The sequence below is a fragment of the Pan paniscus genome, chromosome 2 (genome assembly GCF_029289425.2).
Source record: "Pan paniscus chromosome 2, NHGRI_mPanPan1-v2.0_pri, whole genome shotgun sequence".
Lineage (NCBI taxonomy): Eukaryota > Metazoa > Chordata > Mammalia > Primates > Hominidae > Pan > Pan paniscus.
Window position 1 is genome coordinate 189,529,183 of NC_085926.1, and position 13,056 is coordinate 189,542,238.

At 35.0% G+C, this 13,056-nt stretch overlaps 1 long non-coding RNA gene across 15 annotated transcripts in view; it reads left to right on the forward strand.

Annotated features, from left to right (window-relative positions):
* The window catches only part of LOC106634637 (uncharacterized), a 176,845-nt gene extending 164,213 nt beyond the window's left edge, over window positions 1–12,632 (forward strand). For 9 of the 15 annotated variants that reach the window (XR_010111711.1, XR_010111714.1, XR_010111722.1 and 6 more), the window contains 3 exons: window positions 710–767; window positions 6,441–6,562; window positions 7,556–8,754. This is a non-coding gene — a long non-coding RNA (uncharacterized LOC106634637). Of the gene's footprint in view, window positions 1–709; window positions 768–6,440; window positions 8,755–11,137 lie in introns of those variants that run through there. The other 6 variants (XR_010111716.1, XR_010111717.1, XR_010111712.1 and 3 more) reach the window with 6 other exon arrangements.
* The last annotated feature ends 424 nt before the right edge of the window (window positions 12,633–13,056 follow it).

Here is a 13,056-nt window from a genome sequence, read left to right on the forward strand (position 1 = left end):
CCCACTGGCTTCTAAAGTTCTCATAGATAGTAAAATTCATTTGGAAGAAGGAGAAACAGCATGGAGGATTGCAGATGGAGATTTTTATGGGAAGGCTTGGAGGTTTGGAGGTTGCACATTACTACTTTTACTTGTTGGCTAGGAAACTATCATGTGGTCACACCTAAGTGCCAGTGAGTCTGACAATGTGGCAATTTGGTTGCGGGCCAGGGGTAAGAGGCAATAAATTTTGCTCAATAATTATCAGTTTTTGCCACAGATGGAGGGACTTTTCATTGTATAACTAGTTGTTACTGTTTGAATTTAAAACAGGAAAATATCATTTTCAAATAAAAACACAAAAGTGGCACAAAAAATTCTTATGATTTTTTTTGCTTGAATTTTGTGCATTTATTTGGCTATTATTAAAGTAAATAATTCTCTTTATAGAAAATGTAGAAAATAACAAAAAATAAATAAGCAGAAAGTCATCCAATAACCCCCATGATCCCAGCATAATAATCTTTTTTAAGGTAACTGAAATGACCATCCTTCTTTTACAATTGCAAACGCTAACACCCAGGGATTTTAAGAAATTTGTCAACTCTAGTAAGTGGTAGAGCACAGGGAAAAGAAAAGCCAGGGAAGCTTTTACAGAGCAGGAGACAAGGATAGAAAAGGACTTATGAATGGGGAAACACAATTGACAAATTATTTTAAAATTTTGCAGGTTTAATCGCATGGAGAGAGAGAGCATAGAACACGAGAAATATATCAAAGCAACAGAGGTAATGACCTCAGCTTTAGAGATTTCCCATTTTATTATAGTTTTATTTCCATTTAGATATGTCATTTAGATATTAAGGTGTCACTGTCCAATAGGCAGTATGAACCTGGGTTCTGGATGAAGACTGGTCGGGATATTGTGTCAATGACAGTAATTGAAGGCACTGGTGTTAAAGGCTGTAGATAGAGTTGTGATGAGGCAGAATTTTGAGCAATTTAAAAGTTAGATGTTGTACAGATTGTTGAAGGCTAGAATTGTTTTGTTTGTTTGTTTGTTTGTTTGTTTCTTTTCTTAAAACCCTGGCCCATTTCCCTGAAGAGCTCCCACTGGAAAAGTCATAGTTGGATATGGTGTGAGAAGCTGGCCAGGATTCGAAATGGTGAATGTGGCAACCCGTTGGCTGCCTGGTATAAAATACATCCAGGTGTTCAATTCTGAGCTCCAAGGCTAACTATTATTATTAACTATAGTGTGCATCCATTCCTATAAATATCAGAAGACTGGGAACTCAGATAGCTTATTTTGCTCCTGAATCTGTTACTAAGTAGCAATATGAACTAAAAAAATTATTTTTCCAAGCAGGGCTTAGATTTCCTCGTATCTAAAATGAGAAGAATAGAATAAATAATCTCTTAACTACCCAGCTCTGAAACCCAGACTCCATGATAAGAATAAGCATTTTCCCAAACTCCAAAACTTAGTATTCTTTTATAGAAATTATTACTTTCTTCTTCATCCCCTGGTCTCTGCATAAACATCTCATCCATCCTCTGGACAATAATCATGATAGGGCAGAAAATCAATAATTATCTCTGTGTCTTCCGTGGAATTTAACACAGAGCATTGAAAATAGTAGCAATTAATAAATTTTAAACAATAAACAATGACATACATTTTTAAACTGAAAACTTTGTGTTCTGTGCCGATTTCTCTGATGATAACATGTTAAAGTTTGAAGCAGTGGTCATGAAAGTGATAGTCTAGAGCCATCATAATTAAAGGGTGGTGCTCCCTCTGTAATTGTAAAATAAGGTTTGAGTAGCCACACAATGCCTCTCATACCTAGAATTCTAATAGATTAAAAACTCTTAAACATACAGTTCCTGGAGAAATCTCCTTCTTGGATATTGTACATAGGGTGGCAATCTTCCTTTGTATTCATTCACTGGAGCCTTGGCTTTATGCTGCTTTGACAGCTCGTCAGGAATAAATCTTGTCAAGAAGGGCATTATCTTTAGAGATTTTCATATAGCTCATGTTGCTAGAAAGAAAAACATAGCAAGCTTGTTTAATCCAATTAATGAAGATCTGTAGACTGTCTTGTGCAGCTGGTCATTTGGCAATGGAGGAAGTTAATTTTAAGGTCTATGAAAGCTTTCCATTTGTGGTGACAAACTCAGGAACTCAAAGACTACTGTTAACTCTCTCCAACCATTTTGTAATTTCTTTTTTGCTTTTATAACTGTAGCAATAGAAAAAGTATCTTTTCTTGCATAAGCAGAAATGGTTCAGTATTTGTATCAACAAATTAATAGATAATTAATCAAAATTAATAGATAACTAATAGATAATTCATCAACATGGATCTAATTAGATGGACTATTTGGGTTTATATATTTTTCTCTGGCATTTAGATCTTCTGTTATATAGTGTTATGAAAAAATACTAAATTTGTAGTTATAAAAGTTGGCATAAGGTACAAAATCTAACACTTGTAGGCTGTGAATACAAGCCATTTGGGCCTCAGTTTCTCATACATAAATGATGATAATACAGGTAGTACTATTTTTTTACTGTCACAGGATGATTTTGAAGAAAACTATGCAAATATTTGTGAAACCCTACAATCCAAAGCATCATACAAATATAGGTGCTGCATATATGGTTTTGCCATATCAGCACTGTCAGAAAAATATTGCCCCCAATTATTTACCATCACCAATAAAATAGAATTGTATATCTTTACTGTGTTATGTAGTTACGGAGCCATTATCCTGCAGATATTTCCTCAGATTTTTGCTGCACTCTGTGAAGACACATTATTTTCTCCCACTTTTCTAGCTGATGAGAAAAAGTACCATGCAAAAATCTTCGGCGATTTTTCCCCAAAATACCAAGTTTCAACATTTTGTAGCATTTTAAACAAAATAGACTACTTTCTACTTGTCTCATGCCACTTTAAATAGGATCATTAAGGGACACTCTCTCTGTCGAGATATTTGGGCAGATCCCTTAATGAAGAAAGGCAGCAATTCAGACCAAGGTGTGGGCAAAGGATACTCCAGGATGAGGAAACACCAAGCACAAAAGGGCCCGAGCCAGGACAGAACTGTTATTTCCAAGGAATACCAACATGTCCAGTACTAATGAAGTCAAATGAATGAGAGAAGAGTGGAAGGAGAGAAAGGCAATGTTTTGAGTAGTTGTCTGACTATATAGTCCCTCATAGACCATGATAATTGTTTGCACCTTATTCTAAGTTCAGTGAAATGTCATTGAAGTCTATGTAGGAAAGCAACATGACATGATTTATGTTTTAAATGGATCATTTTAGCTCTTGCGTGTGGTATGCAATTTAGCATAATAAAAGCAGAGACAGGAATGATAGGCATGACAGGGATCAAAGTAGATAATACTAGTGACTTAGACTAGAGTGACAGAAATTGGGATAATGAACAATAGTCAGATTGGATAGATTTTAAGGATAATGTCAACAATTATGTTAGATTAAATATAAGAATTGAGAAAAAAGAGTACTAAAACTAGCTCAGGATTTTGGTATGAGCAAATTTGAATTACAACCTGAATAGAGTTGAAAACATTAAAAAGTAACAATCACAAATTTTCACCACACCTTACAAGATGCATTTGTGGTTTGTGGATTCTTGTGTGTGGATATGTGTGTTCACATGTGTTTGTGACTATCACTTAGAAATTACTTGTAAAAAAATTTAACAAAATTCTGGAAATATGCAGTTAAAAATAAACCATAACCTATGGCTCAAAACTCATATCACACAATCGATTTTTGCCAAGGAATTCAACTTTTCTGTTACAGGAGAGTATTAAAAACAACGAAAAAAATCTACCTATAACAAGCAAATTTGAAGGGACTGGAATTAGTTTTGTAAGGGGTATGGAATACTGGAAAAAACCAGGACACAATTTTTTCTACAGATAATCATTATCAATTTTAATTTGTTTTAATTGCATGCTTCATCTCCCTTCCAATTTAGTCATTTTAAAATTAAAAATTGATTCTGTAAAACTCATCACTATACCATAAATGTGGCCCTTTTGTGTCAGCTACTTTTACATCCAGGGAAGAAAATGACTAATTTAATGAGGAAGTTTAAGAAAGAAAGAAATGTTCAAAGAAAAATAATGAGGCACAGTTCCCTCTGGACCTGTTCCTAATGTTTAATACAAGAAAATGTCAGCAGTGTTTTAAGGTTCACAGAAATTATTGTGATACAGGCAACATTATATAGGCTTACTCACCAATAAGAGGCATGAGACTATCCACAGAGTAGGCAGAATATATGTTACTTTTATTAAAGGCAGTGTGGTATATAGGAAATAGATTGCCATTTATAATATTTCTTCTGCCATTGTAAGCATGTAATTCAATGACATGATATCCTAGTCTGATGGCATTGTCAGAATCAAAAGTTCAGAGGTGAAGTAACTGGTCACAGTCTCGCATACGCACAAAAACGATAAAAACATGATTTTTTTTGACCCCAAGGTCAGCATAGAGGTTGGTTAAAGCCAGCTAATGACATTTTTCTTGCACAATATTTGTCAGAAAATTAGTTCATTTTGAAGAACGATATTGGAGACAGAGGTCTAAAAGAGGGGTTCTCATCCTCCTGGTATTTAAATTTCTTCCTGACAGCTATTAAACAGTGAGAAGGACAGTCTTTGGGACTTACTCTATTTTTGGAAGAATATAGATTGACTACGGGGAAGAAACTGAGGAAGCAAAAGCATTAATTACGTATTCTGAGAAAAGCATAGAACCTCTTCTGTACCTCGTTGAATTTCCCTTGTCTTTTCCCCCTGCTGTTTACTAAGAAAGCTCTCTCAGAAACCTTTTGAAGGACTAGATGTTAAAAGATTTCTGCTTAAAAAGACCCATTCCGCTCTTTCAGTGAAAAACATACAACTTATTTCCAAAGCTTAGCATCATTATTATATATCGTATGTATTTTCTCTCCAAGAAGAATTATTGTTTCTTTCTCAATACTGTTATCTTTGCTGCATGTATACATGGAAATTGTCCTGGACCACAGGCAAACCAAGGGCATTCACCAGAGACCCACCTACTTGGGGGTTCATGTGTGCATTGTTTTCAGTGGCTTCCATTAGGATGCCAGAAATTTTCCTTGTCTTCTTAGCCTCTTAGATGTAGCTTGTGAATCTTCAAATTCACCAAGAAAAAGCATCAGTGTACTGAATATTGCTTTTACCTTTCTAGATTTTTCTCTGACATCTTGGCCTGCCAAGTCAGACGATGGCCTTAGAAGATGTTGAATACCTTCCCATAAATCCTTTTAAATATTATTTTCATGTTTTATAGTTGTCTCAGAAGAATGGCTGATCTGCAGTATGCTAGACTATCATTGGCAAGAACAAACAATATTACTGTTAGATTTTGTGGTAGCAAAACAAAGCAAAAATCAGTGGTATATGAAAATATAGCAAATTTCTTGAGAAAAAAGCCTATGCAAGAAACTTCATTTATTTAAGATGTAAAATCAATGAGTTTGACAGCTGTATACACCCATAAAACCACCATCACAATATAAAAGTAACATTTTTCATCATTTCTCAAAGATCCTTACTATATCTTTGCAGTCAGTTCTTCCGTTGACCCTCAACTGCAAGCAAAAATCTACTAGATTTTTGTTACTATAGATTAGTTTCCATGTTTTATAATAAGAATAATATCATATGATAATCTTTTGTCTCTAGCATCTTTATCTCAGCAAAATATTTTGAAATTCATGTATATTGTTGTATGTATCAGTAGTTTATTCCTTTGAATTGCTGATTAGTTTCCCATTGAATGTGTACATTTACTTTGTACTTTATTGATTAATAATACCTTATTAAGTCTTTTTAATTTTTCTTCCATTTTATGGGTGGTTAGTAGTAGTTCATTGCGTTTTAGTTGCAGTTCCCTGATGACTAATGATGTTGGGTATTTTTTACTGTGTTTATTGGCTATTCATATATTTTCTCTTGTAAATGCCTATTCAAATATTTTGAACATTAAAAAGTTGGGTTGTCTTCTTACTTTTAAGATATAAGAGTTGTTGATATACTCTAGGCACAGTTCTTTATAAAATATGTGTGTTCTGAGTATTTTCTCTCTCTTTGTATTTTCTTAATAGTTTCTTGAAGAGCAAAAGTGTTAAAATTTTATAAAGCCCAATTGTGAAATTTTCTCCTATGATTTTTCCTTAGGTGTTTGATTTAAGAAATGATTGCCTATCCCTAAGTCTCCAAGATTAGTTTAGCTTTGTTTTTAAGTAGTAGTTATATGGTTTCACCTTTTATATTTAAGTGAATAATCCATTTAGAGTAATTTTATGTGAATTAAAATTCAGATATTTTTATTTTTTTACTGATATCACATTGTTCCAGTGCCTTTTTTATTTCATTTTAGAGACAGATTCTTGCTCTGTCACCCAAGTTGGAGTGCAGTGGTGCGATCATAACTCCAGAACCTCAAATTGCTCAGCTCAGAAGATCCTCCTGCCTCAGCCTCCTGAATACCTAGTATTACAGGTGTGTGCCACCATGCCCAGCTAATTTCTTTTATTTTTTGTAGAGATGGGGTCTTCTTATGTTGTGCAGGCTGGCGATGCCCCTGCCTTGACCTCTCAAAGCACTAGAATTACAGATGTGAGTCATTGCACCTCTTCCAGTGGCATGTTTTGGAAAGTACTTTTTCCCCTATTGAATTGCCTTGGCATTTTTGTCAAAAATCTTTTCATCATATATGTTTGGGTCTATTTCTGGATACTCTATTCTGCTCTAGCAATATACATACCTATGCTTATGCCCATATAATATTGTTGTGATTACTACAGTGTTATTGTAATTTCTAAAGTCTGGTAGTGTCTTTTTTCTACGTTTTCTTTTGTGTAACATTGATTTTACTATTCTACATCATTTTTATTTCCACGTACATTTTAAAATCAACTTGTCGCTTCCTCTAAGAGAACTTTCTAGACATTTTGTTGAGATTGCATGGAATTCATAGGTCACTTTGAAGAGAATTTACATTTTAATAATATTGATTGTTCCAATGCATGAATGAGTAATATTCCTCCATTTATTTAGGTTTTTGTTAATTTCTTTTATTCTCTATTTTATAGTGTAAAAGTCCTGTGAATATTTTGTTAAGTTTTTATGTAAGCATTTCATAATTTTTTTGGGGGGTAAATGTATATTAAATTCTTAAAATTTTATTTTCTGTGTCTTTGCTGAAAGTATATAATATGCAATTAAATTTGTTTTAATCTTCTATATTTAAGTTATAAGAAAATTGTTAGTTTATATTTAACCATACAGTCAGTATCTTTTATCTCTATTCATTTAAACTTTATTCATTCCTAAGATATGAATTTTTCTGTATCAATTCCCTCTTCAAGCCTGAAGAATTTTATTTGTATTTCCCATAGTTTTACTTTGTCTGAAAATGTCTTTATTTTAACTTTGTTCTGTTTTCACTAAATATAAAATTCTAGGTTAACCATTATTTTCTTTTTCTTTCAGCATTTTAAATATGTTGCTTTACTGTCATCTGTCCTTAATGGTTTCTGATGTCATATCAACCGTCATTTGAACGATTGTTCCACCATATGTAAAGTATTAATTTCTGGGTGTTTTTAAGATTTTCTTGTTCCTTTTGTCTTTCAGCCGTTTTACTAGGAGGTACCTATACCTGTGTAGATGCTTCTTTCAAATGTGTCCTATTTGGAGTTTGCTGACCTTTAGTAATCTATAAATATAGGCCTTTCACCAGATTTGGAAAGTTTTGGTCATCATTTCTTCAAATATTTTTTGTCTCAAATTTTTCCTTTGTTTCTAGGACTCCAATTACCTAATTAAGGTGTTAGACCTTTTGAAATGTTCCACCGTTCTCTGGGGCTCAGTTTGTACTTTTCCTTTTTTTTTTTTGAGATGGAGTCTCCTCTGTCACCAGGCTGGAGTGCACTGGTGCAGTCTTGGCTCACTGCAACCTCCGCCTCCTGGGTTCAAGCAATTCTCCTGCCTCAGCCTCCCAAATAGCTGGGATTACAAGCACATACCACCATGCCCAGCTAATTTTTGTATTTTTAGTAGAGATGGGTTTTCACCATGTTGGCCAGGCCGGTCTTGAACTCCTGACCTCGTGATCTGCCCGCCTCGGCCTCCCAAACTGCTGGGATTACAGGCATGAGCCACCGTGCCTGGCCCAGTTTGTATTTTTTCATAAACTTTTTGTCTCTTTTTCAAATTGTATGATTTCTATTGATTTATATTTGGTTTTACTTAGATTCTTTTGACACCTTTATTTTAAAAATTTGGCCTACACAGGAAATTTGTATTTCAGGTTTTGTGATTTTATCAATTTTAAAATTACTTTTATGCCTTTTTATGTTTTCTACAATTATGCTGGTATTTTCTAATTTTTTAATTCCTTCCACGTGTATCTTTCTTTACCTGATTGAGCATAGTTATAACTCTGTTTAAAGTTAGTGTCTGATAATTTCAACATTTGGTCATTTTTCCCCTTAAAAATGGGTCATTGTTTCCTGGATCTTTGTATATGAAGCGGTTTTCGGATTGAATTGTGGACATTATGAATGTAATTATGAATAAAAATCTAGGCTCTGGCTTTTTTCATATCACTTTAAAAAGTGTTGATGCTTTTGTTTAGCAGAAAAATGACTTAAACTCAGATTAAAGACTATATATCTGTGATGGCAGTGGCTCAGAGTACAGTTTAGTTCTTTAAATCTTAACTCCTGATTGCTTTCAGCTTGCTTATTCATGCATTCATCAGATATCAATATTTTAGGTGTTAGGTTTCTTCTTCTCTGGATTCTTGCTTTTCAGAAGCTATTTTTGTATCTTAACTCTCTTCCTTGATTCCTCTGCCAAGAAGAGGATGAATTATTTTCTATCAGACCTAGAGCCACCTCATGCCCAATACCACTGCTGTGATTGCCTTCTGTGTAGAGCAGTTAAAAAATAACGTACACACTCCAAATTTCAATTCCCACGCTGGTTACAGGCTCCAAGTTTCAATTCCGTTTCAAAAAATTCTTGCTCAGCTTCCATCTCCAGTGTCCGGTGCCTTCAGGTAGTTCTTTTTTGAGAGTCAATAGCTCTTATTTGTGGGAAGATTAATTTATTAGGAGCTCACTCCTCTATGCTTCAAGCAGAAATCCTCATACACATATCATGATAAAGCCAATAAAAACTCCATTTTCTACATATTTTCAGCCCTTTTTGATCAAACATTCTTTTAAATCTATTGTTCCGATGAAATAATGAAGATGGACACATCATTTCCTCTGAACTATTGTGTGTACATGCACATTGTACTACAGTGAAAATATTGGCTGCCCTCCCTTCTGCTCTGAATCCTTACCTATAGAAGGACTACTGAATCCATTACACTGACATCAGGCTTAGTCAACTGTGGTTTGGCTCTGCATCCCCACCCAAATCTCATGGACAGCTGTAATCCCCACATGTCAGAGAAGGGACCTGGTGAAAGGTGATTGGATGGGGGCAGTTTCCCCCATGCTATTCTTGTGATAGTGAGTGAGTTCTCATGAGATCTGATGTTTAAAGGTATGGGGAAGTTCCCTCATAGCTCGCTCTCTCCTGCCACCATGTAAGATGTGCCTTGCTTCCCCTTCACCTTCAACCATGATTGTAAGTTTCCCGAGGCCTCCCCAGCCATGCAGAACTGTGAGCCAATGAAACCTCTTTTCTTTATAAATTACCCAGTCTCAGGTAGTTCTGTATGGTAGTGTGAAAATGGACTAATACAGCAATAATACATGGGCAGAAGTTATCTGGGTGACCTCCCAGCAAAACAAATTACAGCTATTTCATGGCCCTACCATCTTACTTTCTTATTGCCATGAAGCAATTATGTCTCAGATAGAATCTTCTTTTTATCCTTCATTCTGGAAGAACAATCAACATGGAGCGAAGCCACAAATGATCTCCAATGCATGTGAATATGACCAAGAAATAAGTCTTTGTTGTGTTAAGTCGGAGATTGTGAGATCATTTGTTATTATAACATAGCCTAAATTAACTGGCACAGACATGCTGTATAACTTAGGCTAAGCTGACAGATACTTATGTGTAAGCATGAGATTGAAGAAGAGGAGATGGAGTTGCTCATTCTATGTATTAACAACACAAACAGCAATAACAATAAAAAGCAATAGTTTTGAGAGGATGTGGAGAAATAGGAACACTTTTCCACTGTTGGTGGGACTGTAAACTAGTTCAACCATTGTGGAAGTCAGTGTGGCAATTCCTCAGGGATCTAGAACTAGAAATACCATTTGACCCAGCCATCCCATTACTGGGTATATACCCAAAGGATTATAAATCATGCTGCTATAAAGACATATGCACACATATGTTTATTGCGGCACTATTCACAATAGCAAAGACTTGGAACCAACCCAAATGTCCAACAACAATAGACTGGATTAAGAAAATGTGGCACATATGCACCATGGAATACTATGCAGCCAGAAAAAATGATGAGTTCCTGTCCTTTGTAGGGACATGGATGAAATTGGAAATCATCATTCTCAGTAAACTGTCGCAAGGACAAAAAACCAAACACCGCATGTTCTCACTCATAGGTGGGAATTGAACGATGAGAACACATGGACACAGGAAGGGGAACATCACACTCTGCAGACTGTTGTGGGGTGGGGGGAGTGGGGAGGGACAGCATTAGGAGATATACCTAATGCTAAATGACGAGTTAATGGGTGCAGCGCACCAACATGGCACATGTATACTATGTAACAAACCTGCACATTGTGCACATGTACCCTAAAACTTAAAGTGTAATAATAATAAAATAAAATTAAAAAAAAGAAAGAGAAGAAAAAAACAATAGTTTCACTAAATAAGTTTATATTTCTTCTGAAGAAGCATAAGGTGGAATAGGAGACAAAACTCTATACTAATAGTGAGAGGAGCCAAATTCTATCCCTTGTTTAGATACTAATTCATGGCATTACTCTTACTCTTTGAAAGCCCTTTACCTCTTTACCCTTTGATGTACTCATTTGTATAATAATAATGTTGCCTACTTATTCTCTGCAGATCTACTAACTCCGACAAATCTAAGATTTGATGAATATCAGCAAAACAAAGCACATAGGCACTATTGTAGAGCTTCTCTCAGCAGAAGAACACTCAGAGTAATGCCACAAGGACTTCTTTTACAGCAAAACAAGATTGCCAAGAAAACAAACCTGGCACCCTATCCTGGAAACTGTCTTACTCTATTTTCTGCTGTTATAACAGAATACCACAGACTGGGCAATTTATAAATAAAATAAATTATTTCTCACAGTTCTTGAGGCTGGAAAGTGCCGGAGCATGACATGGAAGGTCATTTAATGGAGGAAGGCATCACAAGAAGAGTAAGCGTGCAAGACAGAAAGAAATGGGGCCAAACATATCCTTTTATCAGAAGCCCACACTTGCAATAACAAACTCCCTCCAGCAATAACAGCATTAATCCCTTCAAGAGAGAAGAGCCTAATCATCTTTTAAAGACTCCACCTTTTAACACTGTTACACAGGGTATTAAGTATCCAAGATATGCGTACATTTCCAACATTCTGGGAGACATATCCAAATCATAGAACTGAGAAATTCATTTCTGCTTAAAAATGCTATCATACCTCTTCCTTTTCCTCTCTGACATGAGAATGAGTACGTTCTATATAGATGCTGCTCCTAAAGACTATTTTCCAGTAGGAAAACTCATATGGAGCAGCAATAAATAAAACCATAGCAACCAGAGTCAGCCTACATGTAACATGAATAAGAAAGTTAATTACTGTGAACTACTGAAGTTTTAGTGCTATTTTTTATACAGCAAAACTAATTGCTATGCAAAAAGTAGTATCAGAAATAGATGCTGCCCTAACAAAATACCTAAGCTATATCATTAGAAATGTGTAACATGCCAGTGATGACATTTTATTGGAGAATGGAAAAATGGCACTAGATATCATGCATTGGTAAACATTTGGTTAAATGTGTAAACCTTAAAATACCAAAGGTTTTAAGAACCTGAAAGGCAAGCAATGTACCTAATAAACTTGTGAGATCTAAGGGATAGATTTTGAGAAGCAACATTTTCTGAGTTTTTGTTTATTAGTCACATTAAGCAAGTACTACAAGACAAGTACCACTGTATGTGTGTTGCGAGCAAGCAGGGCAATAAGGAAAAGTAAAGAATCCAGAAATTCTCAAACTTTCAGGGCTGAGAGTTGCAACTCCTCCTGTCCAATATGTAAAAGAAAAAACTGAGAAACTACACAAAGAATCATACTCAGTCTCAAGGCATAAACCAGAATCAAGGATGTGGCTCTGGTTTATTTTGTTAAAATGTCTGCATGAATTAACATTGACCCCAGTGAATCTTTTTAGTTGGACCCAAATGCTCAAGAAGAAGAGATTAAAAGTGCTCTCTTCAGTATAGAGAAATGCAGAATTTAAAAAGTATTGTAGGGGAAGATAATAACAAATGTAGTTGACTGCATTAAATATATATTGTTATATACTTACATATTGTATTTCAATGTATACCTACATAAAAATATTTTATAGTTTTTATAAAATATATAATATACACATGCAGGGGCATCCTAAATTAAAAGAGATTGTGACTGTTTGAATGTGAAACAATTATTGGTTTCCCAAATATCTACAGGAGTAAAGGAGGCTGAGGAAATTTCTCAGTTCCCAAGGAAGCCATGTTCTGCATTGCTCTCTTCAAATTCAGAAAAGGATAATGGAAAAGAAAGGTAGTCTCAGAAGATTAAATAAAGATTCATAGAGAATAATGAACTGGAGCCTGTTATGGGAAGTGGAACTTGGGTTCCATCAATACACATTTCCAATCTTTAGGGTAAGAAATTGCCTAATATTTGCCCAAAAGAAATTAAGAACTTTTATAGTCAAGTTATTCTTGATGCTTCCCGTTTTCCACATGTCAAAATGGTCTG